The sequence below is a fragment of the Pseudorca crassidens genome, chromosome 2, assembly GCF_039906515.1.
Source record: "Pseudorca crassidens isolate mPseCra1 chromosome 2, mPseCra1.hap1, whole genome shotgun sequence".
In the NCBI taxonomy this organism is placed as follows: domain Eukaryota; kingdom Metazoa; phylum Chordata; class Mammalia; order Artiodactyla; family Delphinidae; genus Pseudorca; species Pseudorca crassidens.
The window spans coordinates 35,362,137-35,385,971 of NC_090297.1; the positions used below are offsets into that span (position 1 = coordinate 35,362,137).

At 44.5% G+C, this 23,835-nt stretch overlaps 1 long non-coding RNA gene and 1 other non-coding gene across 3 annotated transcripts in view; both read left to right on the forward strand.

Moving 5' to 3' along the window:
- The window catches only part of LOC137210374 (uncharacterized), a 79,806-nt gene extending 62,695 nt beyond the window's left edge, over window positions 1–17,111 (forward strand). For both annotated transcript variants that reach the window (XR_010936486.1, XR_010936488.1), the window contains 2 exons: window positions 5,937–6,101; window positions 16,953–17,111. This is a non-coding gene — a long non-coding RNA (uncharacterized lncRNA). The remainder of the gene's footprint in view (window positions 1–5,936; window positions 6,102–16,952) is intronic.
- Window positions 875–981, forward strand: LOC137220404 (U6 spliceosomal RNA). Its single transcript, XR_010941693.1, has one exon. It is a non-coding gene; the product is annotated as a U6 spliceosomal RNA (small nuclear RNA).
- Window positions 17,112–23,835: the final 6,724 nt, after the last annotated feature.

The window sequence follows — 23,835 nt, forward strand, 5'->3', positions numbered from 1 at the left end:
TTATAGCCATCCTAGTGATTGTAAAGTGATATGTCATTGTAGTCTTGATTTGCATTTCCCTGATGAGTAATGATATCAGGAGGCATCTTTTCATGTACTTATTGGCCATTTCTAGGTCTTCTTTGGAGAAATATCTATTCAGATTCTTTGGGTTGTTGGATTAAAAAATAACCCAATTTTCAAGTTGGATTATTTGTCTTTTTTTTTATTATTGAGTTGTAAGAGTTTTTTTCATGTATTCTAGCTAAAAGCCCTTTTTCAGATATATGATTTACAAATATTTTCTCCTGTTCTGTAGGTTGTCTTTTCATTTTCTTGATAATGTTCTTTGTGCAAAAGTTTTTAATTTCAATGAAGTCCCATTTATCTATTTTTTCTTTGGTTGCTTGTGCTTTAGTTGTCATATTTAGCAAACCATTGCCTAATCCAAGGTCATAAAGATTTACTTCTATGTTTTCTTTTAAGAGTTTTATAATTTTAGCTGTTATATTAAGCTCTTAGATCCATTTTGAGTTAATTTTTTTATATGGTGTGAGGTATGAGTCCAATTCATTCTTTCACTTGTGGATAATCAACTATCCCACCACCATTTGTTGAAAAGACTCTTCTTTCTCCCATTGAATGGTCTTGGCATCCTTGTTAAAAATCAACTGACCATGGGCTTCCCTGGTGGCGCAGTGGTTGAGAGTCCGCCTGCCGATGCAGGGGACACGGGTTCATGCCTCGGTCCGGGAAGATCCCACGTGCCGCGGAGCAGCTGGGCACCTCAGCCATGGCTGCTGAGCCTGCGCGTCCGGAGCCTGTGCTCCGCAACGGGAAGGGCCACAACAGTGAGAGGCCCACGTACAGCAAAAAAAAAAAAATCAACTAACCAGTGCTCGCTTTGGCAGCACATATACTAAAATTGGAACGATACAGAGAAGATTAGCATGGCCCCTGCGCAAGGGTGACACACAAATTCATGAAGCATTCCATATTTTTGCCCTGCGTACTGCAAAAAAAAAAAAAAATCAACTGACCATAGACTCTTAATTCTATTCCATTGATCTATATGGCTATCTTCATGCCAGTACCACACTGTCTTGATGTCTTAATTACTGAAACTTTGTAGTAAGTTTTGAAATTGGGAAGTGTGAATCCTCCAACTTTGTTCTTCCTTTTCAAGATTGTTTTGGCTATTCGGGGTCTTTTAGGTATCCATATTAATTTTAGGATCATCAGGACTTCCCTGGTGGCACAGTGGCTAAGAATCCACCTGACAAAATTTTAAGGCTGTAATGAGGAGTCACATTTACGATAGTCAATATATTCTCTACAATGAATATGCTCCCTTAATTAAAACGTGATGCTGAAAAAAAAGAAAAAAGAAATCCGCCTGCTAATGCAGGGGACACTGTTTCGAGCCCTGGTCCAGGAAGACCCCACATGCTGCGGAGCAACTAAGCCTGTGTGCTACAACTACTGAGCCTGTGTTCTAGAGCCCGTGATCCACAACTACTGAAGCCCACGTGTCTAGAGCCCATGCTCCACAACAAGAGAAGCCACCACAATGAGAAGCCTACACACCACAATGAAGAGTAGCCCCTGCTCACCGCAGCTAGAGAAAGCCTGCACACAGCAATGAAGACCCAATGCAGCTAAAAATTAATTAATTAGTTAATTTTTTTTAAATTTTAGGATCATCTTATCAATCACTACAAAAGAGTAGTTGGAATTTTGATAGGGATTCCATTAAATCTCCAGACCAATTTGGAGACTATTGCCAGCTTAACAATATTGTCTTCCAAACCATGAAACTGGGATGTTTTTCTCTTTATCTAGATCTCCCTTAATTTCTTTCAACAATGTTTTTCAGTCTTCAATGTAAAAGTCTTACACATATTTCAGTAAATTTATACCTAAATATTGCATTCATTTTGATGCTATCATGAATAAAATTGTTTTCTCAGTTTCATTTTTAGAGTTCATTGCTATACAGAAATACAGTTGATTTTGTCTCTGGATCTTGTATTTTGATCTTGAATCCCACACACTTGCTTAACCCATTTATTAGTTCTAATAGTTTTTAGTGGATTCTTTAGGATTTTCTGTATATAATATTATTTCATCTACAAATAAAGATAGTTTTACTTTTACCTTAACAATCTTGATGGCTTTTATTTCTTTTCTTGCCCAACTGCTCTAGCTAGTATCTCTAGTACAATGTTGAATAAAGTGACAAGAGCAGACATCCTTGTCTTGTTTCTGATTTTAGAGGGAAATCATCTAGTCTTTCATCATTAAGTATGATGTTAACTGTGGGTTTTTCATAGATGCCTCATATAATGTTGAGGAAATTCTCTTATAGTCCTAGTTTGGTTAGTATCTATCATGAAAAGGAGTTGGAGTTTGTCAGATGTTTGTGTGTGTGTGTGTGTGTGTGTGTGTGTGTGTGTGCCTATTGAGATGATCATGTAGTTTTTGTTTTTTATTCAATTTATATGGTGTATTACATCAATTGATTTTTTAGCTGTTAAATTAACCTTGCATTCCTGGGATAAATTCCCACTTGGTCAACTGTATAATTCTTTTTATATGTTGCTTGATCAGATTGTTATTATTTTGTTGAGGATTCTTGTATCTATCTTCATAAGACATATTAGTCTGTAGTTTTCTTGTGGTATTTTTGTCTGATTTTGGTATTAGGGTAGTACTTGTCTCATGGAATGAGTTGAAAACTGTTTCCTTTTATTTTTTGGAAGAGTTTGTGAAAAATTGGTATTAATTCTTTAAATGTTTGGTAGAATTCACTAATGAAGCCATCTGGGCCTGGGCTTTTACGCATGGACAGTTTTGTTTTTTTTAATTACTAATTCACTCTCTTTACTTATTATGTATCTATTGGGACTATTTCTTCTTGAGTCAGTTTCAGTAGTTTGAGCCTTTCTACAAATTTGCACACTTAATCTACATTATCTAATTGTTGACATAATTGTTTATAGTATTCCCTTATAATCCTTTTTATTTATATGTCAACAGTAATATCCCCACTTTTATTCCTAGTTTTAATAATCTGAGTCTTCTCTCCTTTTTTCTTGTCATGTCTAGCTAAAGATTTGTAAATTTTGTTCTTCTTTTTAAAAAACCAATTTAATTTTTGGTTTTGTTGATTTTCTCTATTGATTTCTTTTTTATTATTATTATTTTTTAGTTGTGCTGGGTCTTAGTTGCAGCATGTGTGCTCCTTAGTTGCAGCCAGCAGGCTTCTTAGTCGTGGCTCACTTGCTCCTTAGTTGTGGCACATATACTCCTTAGTTGTGGCATGTGAACTCTTAGTTGCAACATGCATGTGGAATCTAGTTCCCTGACCAGGGATCAAACCTGTGTCCCCTGGATTGGAAGGCAGGTTCTTAACCACTGCACCACCAGGGAAGTCCCTCTATTGATTTCTTATTCTGTATTTTGTTTATTTCTGATTTAATCTTTATTATTTCTTTTATTCTATTTGCTTTGGGTTTAATTTTCTCTTCTTTTTCTAGTTTCTTAAGATGAAAAGCTGGGTTATTGATTTGCAATCATTCTTCTTTTTGAATGTACATTTTCACATTATTTCCCTCTGAGCACTGTTTTCCTGCATCCCATAAGTTTTGATATGTTGTGTTTTTATTTTCATTCCTCTCAAAGTAATTTCTAATTTCCCTTGTGATTTCTTCTTTACCTCTTGCATGTTTGAGAGTGTGTTGTTTAACTTCCACATATTTGTGAATTCCCACATTTCCTTCAGTTATTTCTAATTTTATTTCATTGTGCCTGGAGAACATACATTGTATGAGTTCAGTCCTTTTAAATTTATTAAGCCTTGTTTTATTGCCTAACATATGGTCTATTCTGGGGGATAATTCATGTGCACTTGAGAAGGATATGCATTTTGTTGTTGTTGAGTAGAATATTCTATAGATGTCTGTCAGGTCAACTTGGTTTATAGTGTTGTTTAATTCTCCCATTTCTTTTCTGATCTTCTAATTGTCAGTTTTTGCTTTTATAATTTGAAGCTATCTTTACGTTCACTGATTATTTCCTCTGCCACCTCAAATTTGCTGTTGAAGACCTCTAATGATTTTTCCATTCTAATTATATTTTTTTACTCCAGAATTTCTATTTGATTATTTTTTATTATTGTCTCTTTGTTGATATTCTTTAAATGGTGATACATCATTTTCATAATCTCCTTTAGTTCTTTAGACATGGTTTCCTTCAGTGCTTTGAATATATTTAAAATAGTCAATTTTAAGTCTTGGTCTAGAAGGTTCAACATCTGGGCTTCTTCAGGGACAGTTTTTATTAATTCCCTTTTTCCTGTGAATACTTTTTTGTATTCACAGGAAAAAAACAATAATAATTTTTCACTAAAACTGGACATTTTAAATACTATTATGTGGTAACTTGGAAATCATTGCCCCCCCCAATAGTGTTTATTGTTATTGTTACTTGTAGCTGTGTGGGGTTTTGTTTGTTTGTTTATTTTTGTTTTTAGTGACTTCTCTGAACTAATTCTTTAAAGAATTAGTATATTCTTTATTGTGTGTGGCCAATAAGGTTTTTGCTTGGTTAACTTGGTGGTCAGCAAATGATTGGACAGAGAGAGATTTCCTTAAAAACTGGAATGAATAAGTCACTGCCAAGGGGTTCTGTGTGTGTGTTGGGATGCACCTTCAACACTCAGTCAGGCAGTTTACTACTCCACCTAAGCCTTTACTTCCTATTAACACAGGCCCTCAAGGTCAGCCATAAGTGAGAGCTTGGGGCTTTCTCCAGTCTTCTGGCTTTCTGCACAGCTCTACACATGTATGTGGCCTTGTAGATCCCCAGGAATATGACAGAGCTGTTCAAGACCCCATGATCATCTCATTCCCTAGATTTTCCTTTTAAGCTTTTTAGTTAGTCTCTTCTACCCCCAGCTGTTATTCATTGCTTCAGGTAGCCATGAAGTTAAAACATTTGCCTGTAATTATTTTCAACAAACACCCCCTCCTTCCCCTCAGGAGGAGGCTGTGTATATGAGCTTGCTTCAAACTAGGCTTGTAATTGGGGTCTTTTAGGGACAGGCCAAACAATGACACTTCTTTGAGAACAAGTCTTTGGAAGAGATCCAGCTGGAGAGTGGGAGATGAGACTAGAGCAAGTTTAAATGTGACAAAACTTACTGCTTTTACTGAGATTCAACCGTTTTTCTTGAATACACATTCCCCAGGTTACTCCAAGCTCTTGGTTAATTTCCAGAGTTCTGCATATGTTAATCCTGTCAATCGTTTTCCAATTCTTTTGTTGTTTTTATGGAGGAATGAATTTTTGGAGGATCTTATTCTTCCATTTTCCCAATCTGCTTTTAATCTTATTCCATGAGTATTTTATTTCATTTAGTATATTTTTCAGTTCAAGGATTTCCACTGACCTTTTAAAATATATGTAACAGTTTTATTCAGATGTAGTATACATAACATACACTTCACCCAGTTAAAGTGTACAATTTAATTCACATTCACAGAGTTGTGGTTTTTGTTTTGTTATTTTACAGTTTTTGTACCTCGACTGAAATTCTCCATTTACCACATTATTTTTACCTTTTCCTGTGAGTTCTTTAACATATTTATCAGTTATCTTGTCTGTTAATTCCAACATTGGGTTATCTGAGGGTCTGTTCCTATTGCCTTATTTTTTTTTCTCTACTAAGAGTCACATTTTCCTGTTTCTTCATATGTCTAATAATTTTTTATTGTATACTGGGTATCGTAGGTAAAACATTGTGGGATTCTGGATTCTGTTATCTTCCTCAGAAGAAGGTTGAGTTTTGTTCTAGTGGGCAGTTAAATTACTGGTACATCACCTTGGGCTTGTGGAAGCTTGGTTTTATGCTTTATTATAAGTCTTTTTTTTTTTTTTTTTGGCCTTATTCCTAGGGAGAATTCCTTGGTCCCAGTCATTGTCCTTCTGGAATTTCAGTGGAAAGCCTGTGGTGTTTACAAAGCTCCCCCTAACATGATGATGCTCCAACTCCAAGCACTGCTTCCCTTGAAGTGGAGAGCTATGGAAGTCTCTGCTCAGCTGTTTCAGGCTTCTAGAAGGTATTTTCCCTTAATTTTTTTGGAGTCTCTCCACTCATGTAGTTTAGGAGTCAGCCAAGGATTTGAGGAAAATTTATGTACAGATTTGGTGTTCCACCTTCTGTAGTTCCTTCCTTCCTCGTTTTCCCTCCTCAAGTTCCTGCTGCTCTGACAGCCCTAAATCCTGTCCTCCGACTCATCAGGCTACAGCTTTCTATTTGTTCTCTATCCTCACACTTTGCAAGAACTGGGACGTACTCTCTGAGGAGAAACCATATAAACATGGATCTCACCTAGCATGTTCTATTCTTTCAAGAACTGAATTCTCTCAAGTTTCTTCCTGTTTTTTGGTCATTCTCCAGTAGCTTCAAGTCATTTAAAAAATATTTTGACCAGAGTTTATTATTTTTATCTTCAAGAGAACAAATCTGATGTAAACTATGCTGCCAACACCAAAAGTCTGGACCTTGTTCTTAAATTGTTACCGTCTTAATGTTAGTTATAAAAGTTATTCATTGGGCTTCCCTGGTGGCACAGTGGTTGAGAGTCCGCCTGCCGATGCAGGGGACACGGGTTCGTGCCCTGGTCCGGGAAGATCCCACATTCCGCGGAGCGGCTGGGCCCGTGAGCCATGGCCGCTGAGCCTGCGCATCCGGAGCCTGTGCTCCGCAACGGGAGAGACCACAACAGTGAGAGGCCCGCGTACCGCAAAAAAAAAAAAAAAAAAATTAATCACTTTAATTACCCCCATCCCATTTCCTCTCCATATAGTTTGATATTTTTTCTTTATTCACACACAGAAACACACATATATTATTTTTACATGAATGATATACTATACATGTTATTTGGCAATTTGCTTTTTTTTACTTATGTATTTAAAGGTTTTTCTATGAGTACGTATTTATTCTTTCATCAAATATTCATAGGGCACTTGCTATGTGTCAGGCACTATTCCAGGTCCTGGGGATAAATCAGTGAACCAAACATACAAAAGACTTGCTTTCGTGAAACTTACATTCTAATGAGGGTGGGAGGAGGTGGATTAGAAATGAACAATAAAAAAAAAATAAGTAAAGTGATAAGTGATGTGGAGAAAAATTAAGCGAGAAAGGCAATAGGGAGTGCTAGCATGTGGAAGGAAAAGAGGTTTGCAGTTTTTCAGAGGGTGAACAAAGAAGAACTCACTCAAAAGGTAATGTTTGAACAGACGTGCAAGCAGTGAGGCAATATGAGAAAAGAGCTTTCTAGGCAAAGTGAGAGCAAAGGCTTGGCAACAGCCTGCTAGCGTGTTTGGGGAACAACAAAGAGGCTTCTGTGTCTGAAGCAGAGTGAGGAAGGGAGCAGTAATTGGAGATGAGGTCAGGTTGCTATAGAGGGCCATAAACACCAATGACATTCCATGGAAGGGGTCAACTTGACCCCCTTGAGCCACTAGTATTTTTTCTTCAGTTGACTCTACATGGTGTTCCTGTTGAACCTGGCCCCCACAACCCAATGCATGCTCTTCTACTCTGATGCTGACCTTGTTGGCCTGGGTCTTTCTTAGTAGAGTTGCAACTTAACTCTAGTTTCCCCAAAACATTACCATGCCTAGGTGCTCTGACCTAAAAGCACAGCTTTCCCTATGATCTCTTAGATACTTTTTTTGAGCCCAGATTCCCCTTTCCTTCATGGTGATTTCGCCACTGGAAACCACTGTGTTCTTCTTACCAGCAGACCTACATGAGGGCATTAGTGTTCTACCTGTCAAGGCTCCTTAACTTCCAATGTCAGAAGAGAGGCTACAACTGCCATCCCCTCCTCAGAGGACTTGTGCTTCTCATGTAAATCAGTTTACCTTCTCCTCAAAGACCAAACCTCCATAGCAAGGGCATCTGTAAGAATCCCGCTTTGATGAAGCCACAGAAAGCTTCATTTCACCATTCTCTCAGGGCAAGGGGTGCCTGTCTAACGTACACTGCCATAAATAATGGATACCACGAAAGCTATCCTTCCCTGAATGGAGAAGGTTTTTTTCAAGGCGAAGTGTTAAAATCACCTAAGCAGAGAAGCAGGGCAGCTGCTTGGCCCTCTCTTACATATGGATGTATTGTAATTTAATTGATCTTTCCTCTACTTTTAGATATTTGTTTCCCTCCTTTTTTATTATTATAAATAATTCTGCAGTGAGTATCTTGGCATGAGTGTAGATATTTCTGTAAAATAGATTCTTGAAAGAAGAATTGCTGGGTCAAAAGACACATGCATTTAAATTTAAAGCACTCCCAAATTGCCCTACAAAAACATGTTACAGATTTTTATTCCTATGAGAATGTGTTTCCCCACTTCATCACCATCACTAAATATTAAGGATCATTTTTCACTTTTGATATTAATATTGTTTCAATTTCCATATCTCTGATTACTAGTGAGGTTGAACTTGTTTTTATGTCTACCAACCATTTTTATTTTTCTGGGGACTGACTGTTCATAACCTTTGCTTATTTTTCTGTTGGATAGCTTGTCATTTTCTTATCTTGCACACATTGTTGTAAGTTTATTCCTAGATATTTCAAAGTTGTTGTCATTAATTGATTACTACGGACAAATAGTAGAGCTATTGATTTTGGTGTCTTGGTCTTATTGCTGGCATCCTTCCTGAACATTTTTCTTGATTTTAATAGTTTTATAGTTGATTATCATTTCTTTCCTGGGGAACCCATCATATACGTGCAAATAAGGGTTTACTGTGACTACTGATGTATTTGGTCTTATGCCTACTATTTTGGTCCGTATTTTCTGTTGATCATTTTTTCTGATTTCCTTTTTCTCTTCATGCCTTTTGAGGCTTGATAGCATGTCTTTGTTCCTTTTGTGGTCTGGAAGATCTGCATTCTGTTTCTACACTTCTAGTGGTTGTCCTTGTATATTTTGTTAAATATTGAAACAGATTTTCCTATTAATGTCAAGAATCAGATCAGCTAATAAATTTCCTCCAAATAAGATAAGATCATTAACTGCACTCCACTCCTCACCCCTTTTTTATTGAAGTCATTTGAAATCTTAGTATCAGATTCTTTTTTACAATCGTTTTTCACATTGCATCTCTATTACTTAGGAATCCTTTACTTTCTATTTTTTGCTATGTAGCATCTTCTATTTTCTTTTGTCACCTCCCACGATTTAAAAGGTAGTAATCCTGTTTTGCATTTTACTGGTGATTGACTTTTATATTTACCAACTAGATTCCTAAACCTCTATTTCTCTGATTAGGAAAGTAAAGAACAATCAATATCTCCCACTCCCTTACTTTATGTCAGATGAAGAGTTTAGTGTATCCTTACCTGTCTTGCCCTCTGTTCTCTCATTTCCCTGTCTTTTAAAATGTACTGTGTGTTTATAAATCCAGCTTGCATTTCAACCATATATATTTTGTTGTTTTTGTTCAAGTCTTATGATATATTTAGTTCATTTTAAATGCTTGCAACCAAACCTTTTATATGACAGTGTTCCCGTTTTCAAGTTCTTAATTTTAATTCATCTCCTGAGCAGCTGAAATATGTCTTCAGGTTGTTTACTTAGGAAGAACACACACGTGATACATTTTCTACATCCTTCTCTGTATATCTAGAATGTATTTCTGTTGTTTTCGCACATGAATGACAATTTGTGGGGTACGGAATTCTTGTATCACCATCTTTTTCACCCAAAACTATAATCATTGCTCCCTATTGTCTAGCACTTAGAAATACTGAGGCAAAGCCTAAGACCAACCTAAAACTTCCCCCTTTGTAACCTGATTTAATCTGTGGATCTGTGCAATAGTTTTCCTTCATGGTAGGAAAAGAATTTTTGCATGGCTAGGATATGTCCTGGTATATAATTCTTTTGTTAATTTTCCATGGAACTCATTGATTTATTTACCCAATCATTTTTCAGCTCAGGTCATTTCCCGTTGAGTATGTGAATGTTACTTCCGTTCATTTGACGGTAATGATTGTAAATATCTCTTGGCTGTGCCCTCTTTTCCATCATCTCTCATCTCTCACCAGGGTGAAGGCAACACCCTGCTTTCACTCGGCCCCTACTCACCTTTCATTCTCACTTCCATTTAAGACCCTTGTGCTGAGGACCCTGACTGCCTGTTCACTGCTCTGAACACGAGCTTCCCACTGCCCTGGGACTGTGACCCAGATCCTGAATGTAGCTACTGCAGCCTCTGGTGAGGCACCCCCATCCCCAGCCTCGTCTCCCACTACATACCTACCGTGTACCCTACACACCAGCCACGCTGCTTCCTCTTACTCCTTCAGTTAGGCCGGCTCCCTCCGCGCCCGCCACTCTCACCATTGGCCACCCAGGCCTGGCCAGTCAGAACGCCATATTCCCTAGGACACAGAGATCAGGCCAGAGGAGGCATCTGATCTACACTGGACCAATCACCAGGTGTCTGGGCCCTGATTTCTGCCCCTCTGCTCTTATGGCCTGGCCAACTCCTCCCTGTTCTTTTTTTTTTTTTTTTTTTAATTTTTATTAGAGTAATAGTTGCTTTACAATGTTGTGTTAGTTTCTGCTGTACAGCAAAGTGAATCAGTTATACGTATACATACATCCCCTCTTTTTTAGATTTTCTTCCCATTTAGGTCTCCCTGTTCTTTAGATCTCAGCTTAAATATTGCTTCCTAGAAAAACTCTCCCTGACCCTCGCACCTCCCCTCTGTTATGTCTGGAACTTCGTCTTCTGTTCATTTTTTTCAATAAGTATTTTTGAGCGTCCCCTATCTGCCTGGGGATACATCAATGAGAAATAGAGATGACCCTGCCCTCACAGAGCTTCATTCTACAGGTGTTTCTTCATGGTGCTTCTTAGAATTAGTATATAAAATAATTGATTGCGGGATTCTTTTTTTTTTTTTGTGGTACGCGGGCCTCTCACTGTTGTGGCTTCTCCCGTTGCGGAGCACAGGCTCCAGACGCGCAGGCTCAGCAGCCATGGCTCACAGGTCTAGCCTCTCCGCGGCATGTGGGATCCTCCCGTCCCAGGGCACGAACCTGTGTCCACTGCATCGGCAGGCAGACTCTCAACCACTGCGCCACCAGGGAAGCCCTGTGGGATTCTTTTCATTCAGAAAACAGTAAGCTCTCTGAGGGCAGGGATCAAATCCACTTGTTTATACTTGTAGCTCTGGGATATATAAGTCACTTCTTGGTATATGATAGGCACTCAATAAATGTTTGATGAATGAATTTATGCTATTTATAGAAGTCAGGACTCTTTCAGTTACAATCCATCTCAAACTAGCTTCAGCAAAAAGATGAAGAAAAGAAAAAAAAAAAGAAGTAAAAGGAAACGAAAAAAGAGAAAGAAGTGAAAAGAAAAAAGCAAGGGGAGGGCTTCCCTGGTGGCGCAGTGGTTGGGAGTCCGCCTGCCGATGCAGGGGACACGGGTTCGTGCCCTGGTCCGGGAAGATCCCACATGCAGCGGAGCGGCTGGGCCCGTGAGCCATGGCCGCTGAGCCTGCGTGTCCGGAGCCTGTGCTCCGCAACGGGAGAGGCCACAACAGTGAGAGGCCCGTGTACCGCAAAAAAAAAAAAAAAAAAAAAAAAAGCAAAGGGAGATGTGGATTCATAGGCTCACTCCAGGGGAAAGGCCACGGGCAGCTCTAGCATCGTGCCTAGTGGACCCAGCGCCCCCCTCAATGCCACCAGGGCTCCCTCTGCTTCCCTCTGTGTATTGATCTCCTCTCCAGCTCTAGATGGATTTCCTCCATGTTGCCAGGGGAGATAGGTGCCGACAGTTCCAAATTCACATATTCTCAGTTTAGCAACACCAAAGAAAAAGCCTTTGTTTCTCTCAGCATCTGTATGTTTGTAGGGCCCAGACAACTGGTGATTGGTCCAGCGTAGATCAGATGCCTCCTCTGGCCTGATCTCTGTGTCCTAGGGAATGGGGCGTTCTGACTGGCCAGGCCTGGGTGGCACACCTCTCCCTGAGGGTCTGGGTGAAGTCAGGTGGGCAGGACACCGTGACCTTCACACCAAGAAGTCTCGCAGTTCAGGAGATATCCCCCGAAGGAATAACAGGTGTCACCAACAGGAAGAAAGAAACATGCTACTGGGACAAATGCAACAATTGCCCCCGTATCACAGGATGGCTTTTCTTGCATTCTTTTATTTTTTGCAGCCAGTGCTTTTGCATCTCTCTCCCTTAGTCTATTCATTCTGTCTTCTGGTTAGCAGCTGTTTCCTGGGGTGCTGTCCTCGTGCTCAGCACAGGCAGTAGAGGAGTCCCGGGAACCTTGCATCTGCTATACACAAAGCTACCTTTTGAAGACAGTAGCTTCAGATGGCTCTTTCATACTCTGGGAACCCTTGTCCCAGAGTAATGCTCCACTGGAGAAGGGCCAAACGGCCCCAATCAAATCATTTTGCGTCTCTGTGATCCAGACCGGAAGACCAGGTTGGTAGAACTGCTAGTTCGATTTCATGTGTTGAGGAGCTAGCTCTTCATCTGGAGCCCTCCCAGGCCCACACTGTTTTGAGGGCACTGCACACTTTGCTGTCCTGTAACACAGAGTTAGGGTCCAGGTTCAGATCATCATAAACAGGTTATTCACTTACATGAAAGTCCAGTGGGCTATACCCAAGTCAGGCAAGATATAAGAGGGCTTTGCCCTGGGGTGCCAACAGCAGCTATATAATTCAGATTTCTCCACCTGCTCCCCTCACAAGCATCACATCTAGACCTTCCTGCTTCCTGAAAGGCTAGCCCTGGAGATGAGAGTCCTGGCAGTGATAGACTCACATAACCTTGGAGAGAGGGCCCCTCCTCCACTCCACCATGGCCTGTATCATCTGCTCAAGCCCACTGCTTTTCCTGGGGTCTCACCAAGTCCCTCAGTTTTTTTCTGAAGGCCCTATAGCTCTGAAGGGGTCACACTTCATGAGCCTAGGATCAAATTCAAGGCAGACACTATGGGCTCCCCAGCCCCCTTTTCCCCAGGCACATGTGCCCTGAAATATCCCCCAGGCAGGGCAGGTTCAGTTCCAGGACCCAGCAGGCAGGATCGGTCTCCAAAGCAGCAAAGCCCTCCCTCTTCCTCCTGCTGGAGGGAGCCTTCTGAGTCCTGAAGCCATTCTTCCCACTAACCACACTCTCTAGGGCTGCATGGAGGCACGTTTGTCCTGGAAAAGGGAGGAGCCGAAACAGGAGGTCTTCATTTGGAATCCGAGCACAGAGGCCTCTCTCACGCCTTCATTTGAACCTTCTCTGGATTTCACTGGCTTATCATGTCGCTTGCATATGAGTGGGCCACCCAGGGCTGTGCTGGCTCTCCCCTGACACCCTTGAGGCCAGTCCCCGCATGCGGCTGCGTCCCAGATAAACAGAATTCCAGCTCCAAAGGCAGCACTAGATAACGTGTCCATTTTTCTGAGGCTTTGTGAGATGACAGGGGAGTCCAGCGCTCCCCTCAGGCTCCTTCCACCGAGTCCTTCTGTGCACAGCAGCTGCACATCCCTCCCCTCTCCCCAACCTTTCTTCCTTGCTCTCTCTCCCTCTCTCCGTGGTGACTCCAGCCTCCCCTCTCCTCTCTCTCAAAAGCAGCATGGAAACACCGCCCCCCACTCCCTGCATCCTTAGCCAGATGGAGGCCACCACCTGCTGGCCGGTCCCCTAGCACCCCCAGAAAGGCCTCGGTTCATCTCCCGCCCTCTCCTGCTCAATAGATGCCTCTGGTCTTTAGCAGAGAAATGGGTGTGCTATTTGCTTGTGCCCAGGAGTTTCTTCCAGCTCAAGCCCAGACCACTTCCCCCTCCTCCCTTCCCACCCCATCCTCGCCTGCATCCCTGAAGCTTTGCTCACAGACGTGCCTGCCAGTCCCATCCTGGCTCTTCAGGACAGTCTCCTCCAGGACCTCTCCCCCGACCCCCGCTGGCCCGAAGGGGACCCTTGGTGGTTACCAAAACCTGTGGTGATGCCCACAGGATGCCCTGGAGCTGAGGAGTGTGTGACTGCTACAGAGGCAAACCCACGGGTCCTGGGATTCACTAGGAGCTGAGCCGGAAGCTGGTCCTTCGGCCGGGGGTTGCTGTTCTGTGTCTCCCCCTCCCTCGTTTTCCTGGGCACCACTCTGTCCACTTTGGTCTCCCTTCCCCAGGAGAAATGCCATGTTTGCCAAGCTCTTTTCCCACGGGCACGGTCTGCTATAACAAACCCTTCATTGCCACAATCTGTACACATTTTCTGGACAGGAGAGGGTGGAGAGTTTCATGCCACAAAGCCCTGGACTGTCCTGGGTTGGCCCCAAGGCTGTCTGCCCATTGCTGGACCCTATGGGGAGCCACGAGAGCCAGGAATCTCCATGCACCAAACTTGGGCACGGTATCTAGCCAGGTCTGGAGCCCATCTGAGGGACCCTCAGGTTGGGGCTTATCTCCCGGCTCCCCAGGGCTCATCTATTGAGAATTTGACCTACATCACCTCCAGCTTCCTGTGTCGTCCTCTCTGATCCCAGCCTCCCTCTCTTCCTCCCTCACTAAGAGCTGGAATGCAGGTGGCCCCCCAGATTCTAGAGGGTCTAAAATTGTTCAGGAAAACCTGGCCAAATCATCCCCACACTCTCTGGCTTCGGCCATTCCAGATTCTCAAAGCTGGGCTTGTACACCGTGCAAACAGCTCACTCCAAACGTTTCTGCAGCCCATACACGCGTGTGAGAGTGCCTCCCCATTCCCGGTGACCTGGGGTCACTACCTCAACACTGGAAACAGGCACCTCACCTCCTTGCTCTGTGCTGTCACAGCTGTCAGCTCATAGGACCACTTGGTTCCCCAGAAGCAAACCCTGAAAGGAGAATTTGTATGCAGGAGATTGAAGAGTTCCTGGGAAAAAACACTGAGGAGTCAGTGGGAGGGGCGGGCGGTCACCAGGCAGGGAGGGGGTCAAGTGAGGGTGGGGTATTGAGCAAAGTCCCATGGAGGGTAACCATGGCTTGATCCCACACGGGGACTTTGAGGACCACCCCGCAGGGTTGTCCTGACCAAGGAGCAGGGGAGCCCCACAGTCACTGGTAAAGGCTGCCCCTGCCCTGTGTCAGTTCCCAGGCCCCTGCCTGAGCTCAGTCTCTGACAAAGATGGAGAGCAGGCTCTTGGGTGTGAAAGAGCTCGGGAGCTGATATGCAAGAAACATCCAGGGAAATATGGGCAGAGAACTGACAGCATCAGCTAGTCTCTCTGCAGTAACTTCTTTTTTTTTTTAATTTATTTATTTATCTTTGGCTGCATTGGGTCTTCATTGCTGCATGCAGCCTTTCTCTGTAGTTGCGGAGAGCGGGGGCTACTTTTCATTGCAATGCGCGGGCTTCTCATTGCACTGGCTTCTCTTGTTGCGGAGCATGGGCTCTAGGCATGTGGGCTTCAGTAGTTGTGGCACGTGGGCTCAGTAGTTGTGGTGCACGGGCTTAGTTGCTCCACGGCGTGTGGGATCTTCCCTGACCAGGGCTCGAACCCGTGTCCTCTGCCTTGGCAGGCAGATTCTTAACCACTGCGCCACCAGGGAAGCCCTGCAATCACTTCTTAATGCAAACCCTTCATATCTGAAACCTGCCACTCTAAGTTATCTCCCATCCTGGGCAGAGCGCCTTTTTGCCCCATCCTATCCCTTGGCATCTGCTCAGCCAGCAGGTGAAGTAAGAGTGGACCCCAAACTAGTTCAGTTATATGGGCTCCCAACTCCTCTCTCCTCCAGGAAAAGATTGACCCCCTTAAGGAACTGAAAGTCTGTTGATGCTGGAGTTTCCTATTTCCTCACAGAGAGTGACTCACACATGAAGGGTAGCAAGTGTTTGGAGCATCCACATGCCCCACAGAGGAGGCAGCCCCTGGACAGGTGGGGGTGTCCAGCTTGGGCAGAACCACCCTCTAATCCATCAGCTGAGTGACTGGTAGGTTTCCCCTTGCCCATCTGCTCCAGCTCCCAAGCTCTCCACCCACCACCCCTCCCTTCGTGATACTCTTTTCTTCTTCCTTATCGTCTGCTATCTCCAGATTAAGTGTTGTGAAGAGGGCTTCCCGCATCCCCATGGAGAGGAGTAGGTGTCCGGGATCAAGGCGTCACTAGGATCCCCTACCAAATGGCCATCAGGCGTCCTTCCCGTCCTCGTCATCCTCCTCACATTCGTCTCCTACCCACTCCTCACCGAGAGAGAGGGCTGGCTTCTCCTCAGCCTCATTAGGGCCTTTCCTGCTCCACTGATCATGGGGTTATGGTCAGCCTGCTCCACTGATCACGGGGTTATGGTCAGAGTCCTCAGGCAGGTAGACCGCCACCCTTCCAGGTCTCCCTTGGGTGGGAGTTTGCTTGGATGCACAATGTTAACAGCCCTGCCCTGTGGCTGCATATTATAAACAGTCAGGCATCCTGACCAGTCCCCTATCAGACATGGGGTTTCCTTTAGTGCTAAGCTGTCTCCTGCCTACCTGGGGTCACCAGATCCATTGTGAAACCCCGTCTCCAGTCTGCAACCCTGGCTCTGTACCTGGGTAAATTAGTAAGAAACCTCGCCATCGTGTCAACAAGAAGACCAGCTCAAATTGCTTTAAATAAAAGGGGAACGTATTGGTTCATGAACTGAAAAATCACAAGGGCAGTTAGCTTCAGGCTCAGGGGATCCAGGTACCTAAACAAAGGGTTGATAAACTACTGCCTGTAAGCCACATCTGGCCTGGCCTGCCACCTGTTTTATAAATACCTTGGTATTGAAACACAGCCATGCTTATCTGTTTACATGTTATCTATGGTGGCTTTCAGTCTACAACCAAAGAGCTGAGTAGTCGCAACAGAGACCTATGGCCCACAAAACTGAAAATATTTACTACTGGCTTTTTGTAGATAACTTTGCCAACCCCTGACTTAAACAATATCATCAGGAACCTACCTTCATCTCTTGCCTGATGGTTGTGGTGAGTTCCCCTAGTCCCTGATCCCTAAACTACACAGACTGAGAGTGGCTGAGGTGTGGTTCCCGAAGTGAAGAGTGGAGTGTGATCCCTGGAAGAAGGATAAGTGGCTTCTGAGCAGGCCAAAACAACAGATGTCTGCTCTGCAGGCTCCGATCTTGTTTTCTGTGTTGTGTTCCACCAGGCCACCGTGGTGACAAACCATCAGCCACCTGGAGCTTATCCTTCAGATTGGTGGCATACTGAGTGAGACTGTCCCTGTGTGGCCCCTGGTTGTCAAGCCCCAAGTGAGATCCATCAGTGGCCATGGCTCCAGTGCAGCTATCACGATGGAGTGCCACCAGCAGCAGCGTTCCCAGGGCATCTGCACCCCAGCACCGCTGCCACTGTTGATCTGGATAGAACCTTCCATGCATGTTTAGTAAAGTTCTGTGGAACCCCTTTGGGTTGGGGTCCATTTCAGGGAGTGGCCCTAGCCTTGCCAATTACAATTCTGCTAGTAAAAGGATTCCCAAAAATCTCACAATTTCTTGGTGAGGATGTAAAAAGACAGGAAATGCACAAACTGAGAACTTCTCCCACCACAGCCCTGCCTAGAGGATGCTTCTGGACCCCTGGTGGGATGCCCGTGCATGGGAGGAACGGTGCCATCCCCATTTTGACTCTCCAGGTTCAGAAGACAACTGTCAAGGTACACCGTTTCTAAGAGCGTGCCACGCTGAGTCCTCTCCAGATAGGCTGGTCGGGAAGCAATGTTGTACACGTAATGCGCTGGGCGCATCTGTCCCACTTTATTTGGATGTCCTCTGCCGTCATGGGCCAGAGGAGCCATGCCCTAATTAGCCCCAGCATCTGTTCCCTCCCCAAGGCCCAGCGTCATCATGCATGGACCTCAGTGCTGTGGGGCAGCCTTTTTGAAACTGTACCAACTGCTTCCACGGTCCATTTACGAGGCACACAGGATTCTGTGTGATACCCGATAATCGGGGCGATGTCCTAGAGTAGGACATTTGGGCCATAAGAGGAGCCTCATACCCTCCCTGCTAGAAGGAGCCACTTCTTCCCCTCCACTGGCAACCACAGCTCACTTCCTGGCAGAGCTCTTTGCTGACTCCCCACCTCCATCTGGGGAGGCACAGTTGGGTTATGTAATTCAAGGTTGTAAGTACAGCTTCTGAGGGTTGCCCCAGGCCGTCAGCCAAGCCTCTTTTCCAGACCCCTTTGCCATTCCAAATGGCCTGCACTCCCTCATTAAAGATGGTCTCAGCGACCTGAGAACGTGACCTTTGCAATGTAGCAGCTGCACCTTCAGAGCAGATGATAACAATGCTGGAATTACAGCCCCTGGAGCTTCCATCCAGCTTACCTCTTCATACCCAATTCGGTACTGGAAAATGAGGCAGGTAGCAACCCATGCCAGGAAGGGTACACCATACTCATATTCCTTAAATGTATTCTTGGTAATCCACTTCAGCATTAAAAACTCTATAGTCTGTTAATGGGGTCTTGGGCCTCACTGCCAGGTGGGCTTTGATGAACAGTGTCACAGTTTTATTATTCCCATAGACCCAATATTACATCATCTTCCATCTTCTTGTCCTAGACCAGGGTTGTCTGTCTGCCTGGCATACCTTCCTGTAGGGAACCATCCCCCCTCTAATTCCATGTGGTTTAGGTGGCACTGAGCCCCACTCAGTCCCCAGTCCCAGAGCCCAGAGATGGGTATGTGACACAGGCCTGCAGATCATTCCATTTCACTAGCCTTAGTGATTAGTTCAGGGATGGGCACATAGCCAAGCTGGGCCAACCTGACGCTTCCCTGAGAGTTTTCTGTCAGCTCCATCAAGAAAATGCTCCCTCCTTTTCTGAGAGTTCAAGCTGAAGCCACCTGTGGCCATTTCACTGTCCCCATGGAGGAAAAATTCTACAGTAGAAGAGAATGAAGCCAACACGTCAGCTGAACCAGAGATCAAGTAGAGATGAGAGATGAAGAGAGACACAGACAGAGAGAGAAAGAGAGCACTTTGATGACCATATTTGAGCCCCTGGACCCAACCATGTCTGAGTATCAATCCTTTGAGGAAATAAAATATTATAAGCCCCCAATCTCTTATTTCATGTATGTTTAGAAATGTAGTTGAAACAACAAATAAGGAATCTTGAGAGAAGGAGAAGTTATTGCCATGAGGGCTTTTGAGAAGGCAAAGCATTGGGCTGGATATAATTTTTGTGTGGCAAAGATTAGGAGTAAGTTGAAAGGTACAAGGAATACATAGAGAGAAAGGGGGGGCGAGAGGGAGGGAGGGAGAGAGAATATTAACCATATGGAGTTAAGATCTTATTTCAAATTACATTTATTCTTATTTTATATCTTGTCATGGTGATATTGAGTAGTTTGTATGCAAGAAGTTCTCCTATAAAATTCTATTCTAACTACAATCATTTATTGTTTTATAACCCTTAACCTTGAGACTATGATGCTTGTTTATTGTAGGAAATTGTACTTACTCATTGTAAGTTTGTTATAGGAAATTGAACTTTCCATTAACCTTGTAATATTTAACCTGCTGACTATGACTTCAGTGCTTTTGTTTTATTTAAACCAACCAGCAGTGTAAGTATGGTAGAGTTTCTTGTCATTTGGAAAAACAATTTGTAAGTTTTTTCCCCCTTGCAGAAATTATGTAAGAAAAACAAGTACTAATTATAGCCAACTCACATTAAAAACACAATGCAGAATTTAAATTTTTTCTTCCACACCCTGGACTTTTCAGTTACACAGACCAATGCATTGTACTTTCTCTGCCATGTGCAATGGAAAGAATCCTGACTAATGTACCTTCCAAGGAGGAGTGGTGAGGGAGGCCGGTCAGGTGGGTCAGCAGGGCCATCCAGGAGCACAGAGTAGCTGATCCCTGGGGTTCTGAGTACCCTGCCCTCTTTCAGGGCCTGTGGCTACCCCAGATATTTTAGAGATCGCTGGGCATCGGCACTGACCTAACATTGATTCCCAGAGCTCCTGATACCAGTAGGTCCACTGGTTAGAATGGGAGTGTGTGGGGCTGGGGGCAAATGGAGATCTGAACCTGAGTCCACCTCACAGAAGCCCCAGTGAGGCCCCGACACTATCTGCAGTCATTCCCCTCAGGTGTAGCCGGGACCCAGAGCTCCAGCAGCTCCTGACCCCCACCCAGATCCCTGCCCTGGATGGATGAAGAGCTTTTTTCACAGTAGGGACCTAGTGTGAGCTCCTGGATTCTCCCTCTCCATCTAAACAAAATAAAAGGTATCCTAGGGGGCTTCCCTGGTGGCGCAGTGGTTGAGAGTCTGCCAGCCGATGCAGGGGACACGGGTTTGTGCCCCGGTCCGGGATGATCCCACATGCCGCGGAGCGGCTGGGCCCGTGAGCCATGGCCGCTGAGCCTGCGCGTCCGGAGCCTGTGCTCCGCAACGGGAGAGGCCACAACAGTGAGAGGCCCACGTACCACCAAAAAAAAAAAAAGGTATCCTATATCCCTGGGACAATTACGTATGTTGGTGAAACCACTAATAACTTGAAATATACAGGATTCGTGATTTCCATCACATACCAGTGCTTCCTCATTTCTTTCGGCCCCAGCCTTGGAGAATGGCAGTGGATCATCACACGCTTCCTTAGTGACACTGTTTGCATCTGTTGCTCCAGATGTGCTCAGATCATACATGTGCACGCAGCTCCCTGCACAGCTGCCTCCCCTAGACGTTGTCTGGGGCTGCCTGGTTGAACCATCCGTGCTCGACAATTACACCCTCCAGCCACTCCGGAGCCAGGTGTGACTGTAACCTCTCGCTCCCCCCTACCCCGCCGCTGGCCCCACCCCGGGTCTCTCTTCTTCTTCCTTCCATTGCTGGATGCCCTTTTTTCCTCAGTACATTCCTTACCGTTCCTAGGATATCACAGTGGGGAACATTGGGAGGAACAGTAGCATGGTGGGGTTGCCAGCCTCGGTCGATACTTCTGGGTGGTTTTCACTGACACTACTCAACACGACTCTGTAAACGTGGACGTGAGGGAGAAGTAGAGTTTACTGTAAACAACTGTACTATTAGAAAAAGGCACATACCTAAAGCACTAAAATCATCGTTGACTTCTGACTTGAGTTTTTCTTCCAATCTGTACAGTGTATCCAGAGAACTTTCAAGAATGGCTGGACCCTAATAGTGGCGCAGTCAGCAAGGGCCTTTTCGTGCAGGGTCTCAGCGCACCCCAAACCACCACCCTCTTGACCCTGGGAGGAAGAAAACCCTCTCCTGAACCCTGTCTCTCTCTTCTCTGGCTTCACCGTTTGTGTGTTGTCTTTCCTTCCCCGGTGCAGGAGCCTGCCTCCTTGAGCTCTGGTTCAAGCTGTCAGTGGTTCAGTTCTGTGGTTTTACTGCAGATGAGTAGGAGTGGGGTGCAGATGGGGGCCGTTGGTTGGGAGAATATCAAGAAAGAAAGGCTTTTCCTACCACCATTGCAATCTCCTCTTGGCACCTGGCCTGCGTGTTGTTATGTACAAAGGGCTCTTGTCTCCTTGGTCAGGAGTCACACGGCCACATGCCTTTTTGGTCACTCAGGCCTTTGTATGTCTCATGCTTCAGGAAGGCATATATGGGCCCAGAGAGGACCTTGTGCCACCACAGTTGTCATTTCTATCTCAGAGTGGTTTCCACAATTTCCGCCTGACTTTGAGATGGGATTCCAAACTTCATCGCAGCTCAGGCCTGATCAATCTTCATTTCTTGGTACCATACATCTGCAAGCTTGGCAGTCACAGTGAGGTTGGGCTCTGGAGTTTGAGAAGAATGATTTAATCCAAGATGCAGGTAAGTACCACCCATCGGGTAAAAAAATGCCGGTCAAGACCCAGCCTTTAACCCCCACGTGACTGGATCTCGCAAAGCCACTGCTTCTGCCACCCTCTGCCAGACAGGAAGTTGGTCTCTGCACACCATGAAATCTCCCCAAATACAAACCCAACTCCCATGTGACCAAAAGTTTCTTGGAGCACTGAAGAGAAACGTGCATGACCTTTCTCTTCATTCATGCACAGCAGAATCCCCTTGGGTCCTCACTCCTTCAGCACCTGTCCTCACGGCAGAACCCACACTCACCCCTTCTACCCCCATCCATCCACATTTCAGCCTCTCCCTGCCAGCCTGACCTCCCTTCCCTGCCCTGTATATCAAAATCCTGTCAGCCTGAACATACCACTCAGCAAAGAGAAGCCAGCCAAAGGGTGCTTTGTGAAACAGAAGCCCAGTCGTTAGCCGAACAGCTAAACTAACCAAATGTTGTTCCCCAAACGAGAGTGACCCTGGGGGGCCGAGTTTATCCCACCACTCCCCATTCAAAAGTTAGAAAAAGTCAAAACATATCTATGTTAAACTGGTTCCTATTTTTTTAAAATAAAATGTCCACTCTTATCCCCAACCCATCTTTTTGCCCCTGTTCTCAATGTGTGATGTTACGAAAGCAGATTGAAGAGTTCCATCCATGCCAAGGTTGGGACAGAATCACTCTTTCACCAACGTTCTGAACTCCAAACTCTTTTTTTTAATTAATTTTTATTGGAGTACAGTTGCTTTACAATGTTGTGTTAGTTTCTACTGTACAGCAAAGTGGATCAGCTATACGTATATGTATATCCCCTCTTTTTTGGATTTCCTTCCCATTTAGGTCATCGCAGAGCACTGAGTAGAGTTCCCTGTGCTGTACAGTAGGTTCTCATTAGTTATCTATTTTATACATAGTATCAGTAGTGTATATATGTCAATCCCAATCTCCCAATTCATCCCACCCCCGCCTTTCCCCCCTCGGTGTCCATACGTTTGTTCTCTATTGAACTCTAAACTTTTATTTGTTTTTACTAAACTCTCTAGCCTAGCACCACCCAGTAGAACTTTCTGCAGGGATGGAAGTGCTCTATAGATGCACCGTCCAATATGGTAGCCACCAGCCCAGGTGGTTCCTGAGCACTTGGGATGTGGCTCGGGTAACGGAGAAATGAAATTTCTAATTTTATTTAATTTTAATTTCAATGGCCACGTGCAACTCTGGCTACCACATCGGGCAGCACAACTCTAGCCTAATTCCACCAGTGACAATGAGGGATGTTCTAGGAAACTGTCAAAGAAAACTCCATAGGATGTTGACTGGTTCCTATATTGCCCGCTCACTAGGAAAAATTTGTCTCAGGTCTAAGGAACTGAAAAGGCAAAGCTGCTCTTAACCAGTTAGTCTTGTTTTGTTTTTAATCTTAAAGACAAGATTAAATCGCATACTCAACTTGTTTCCTTTTCCCCTTTGGCTGTCAGAAAGCACAGCCAAATTTAGAGCCCACCTCTACCTATGTACCCTTGGATACTAGCATCACCCTCAGTTCCATTATTTTTTTCCTACCCTGTTGTCTCGTATGGGATGGGATGTAGAATGTCAACACCCTTCCCCACAAGAATAATCTTTGGGAGGAGGTGCCAACTTGAGCATTACTGATCAACTTGCTGAAGGCTGCAGACATGACTTACAAGTTATCCTGGGGAACTGAATGGGGGAAGGGAAGGGATCTAGGGAGTTAGACCCCCATGCCGGTGGGGAAGGAAGGGATTTTCTGTGTTGCAAGGGGGAGTTGACGAAGGATGCAGTTCAGAGAAAACCTGTATAAAGGAGGGGAGGAGAGTGAAGCCCTCATTTGATTCTTGAGATACTTTTCTCTCTGGTCTCAGGGAAAATCCCAGTTATTACCCAGCTATAATTCTTCTCTTTCTTCACTGTGTGTGTTTGTGTGTGTGTGTGT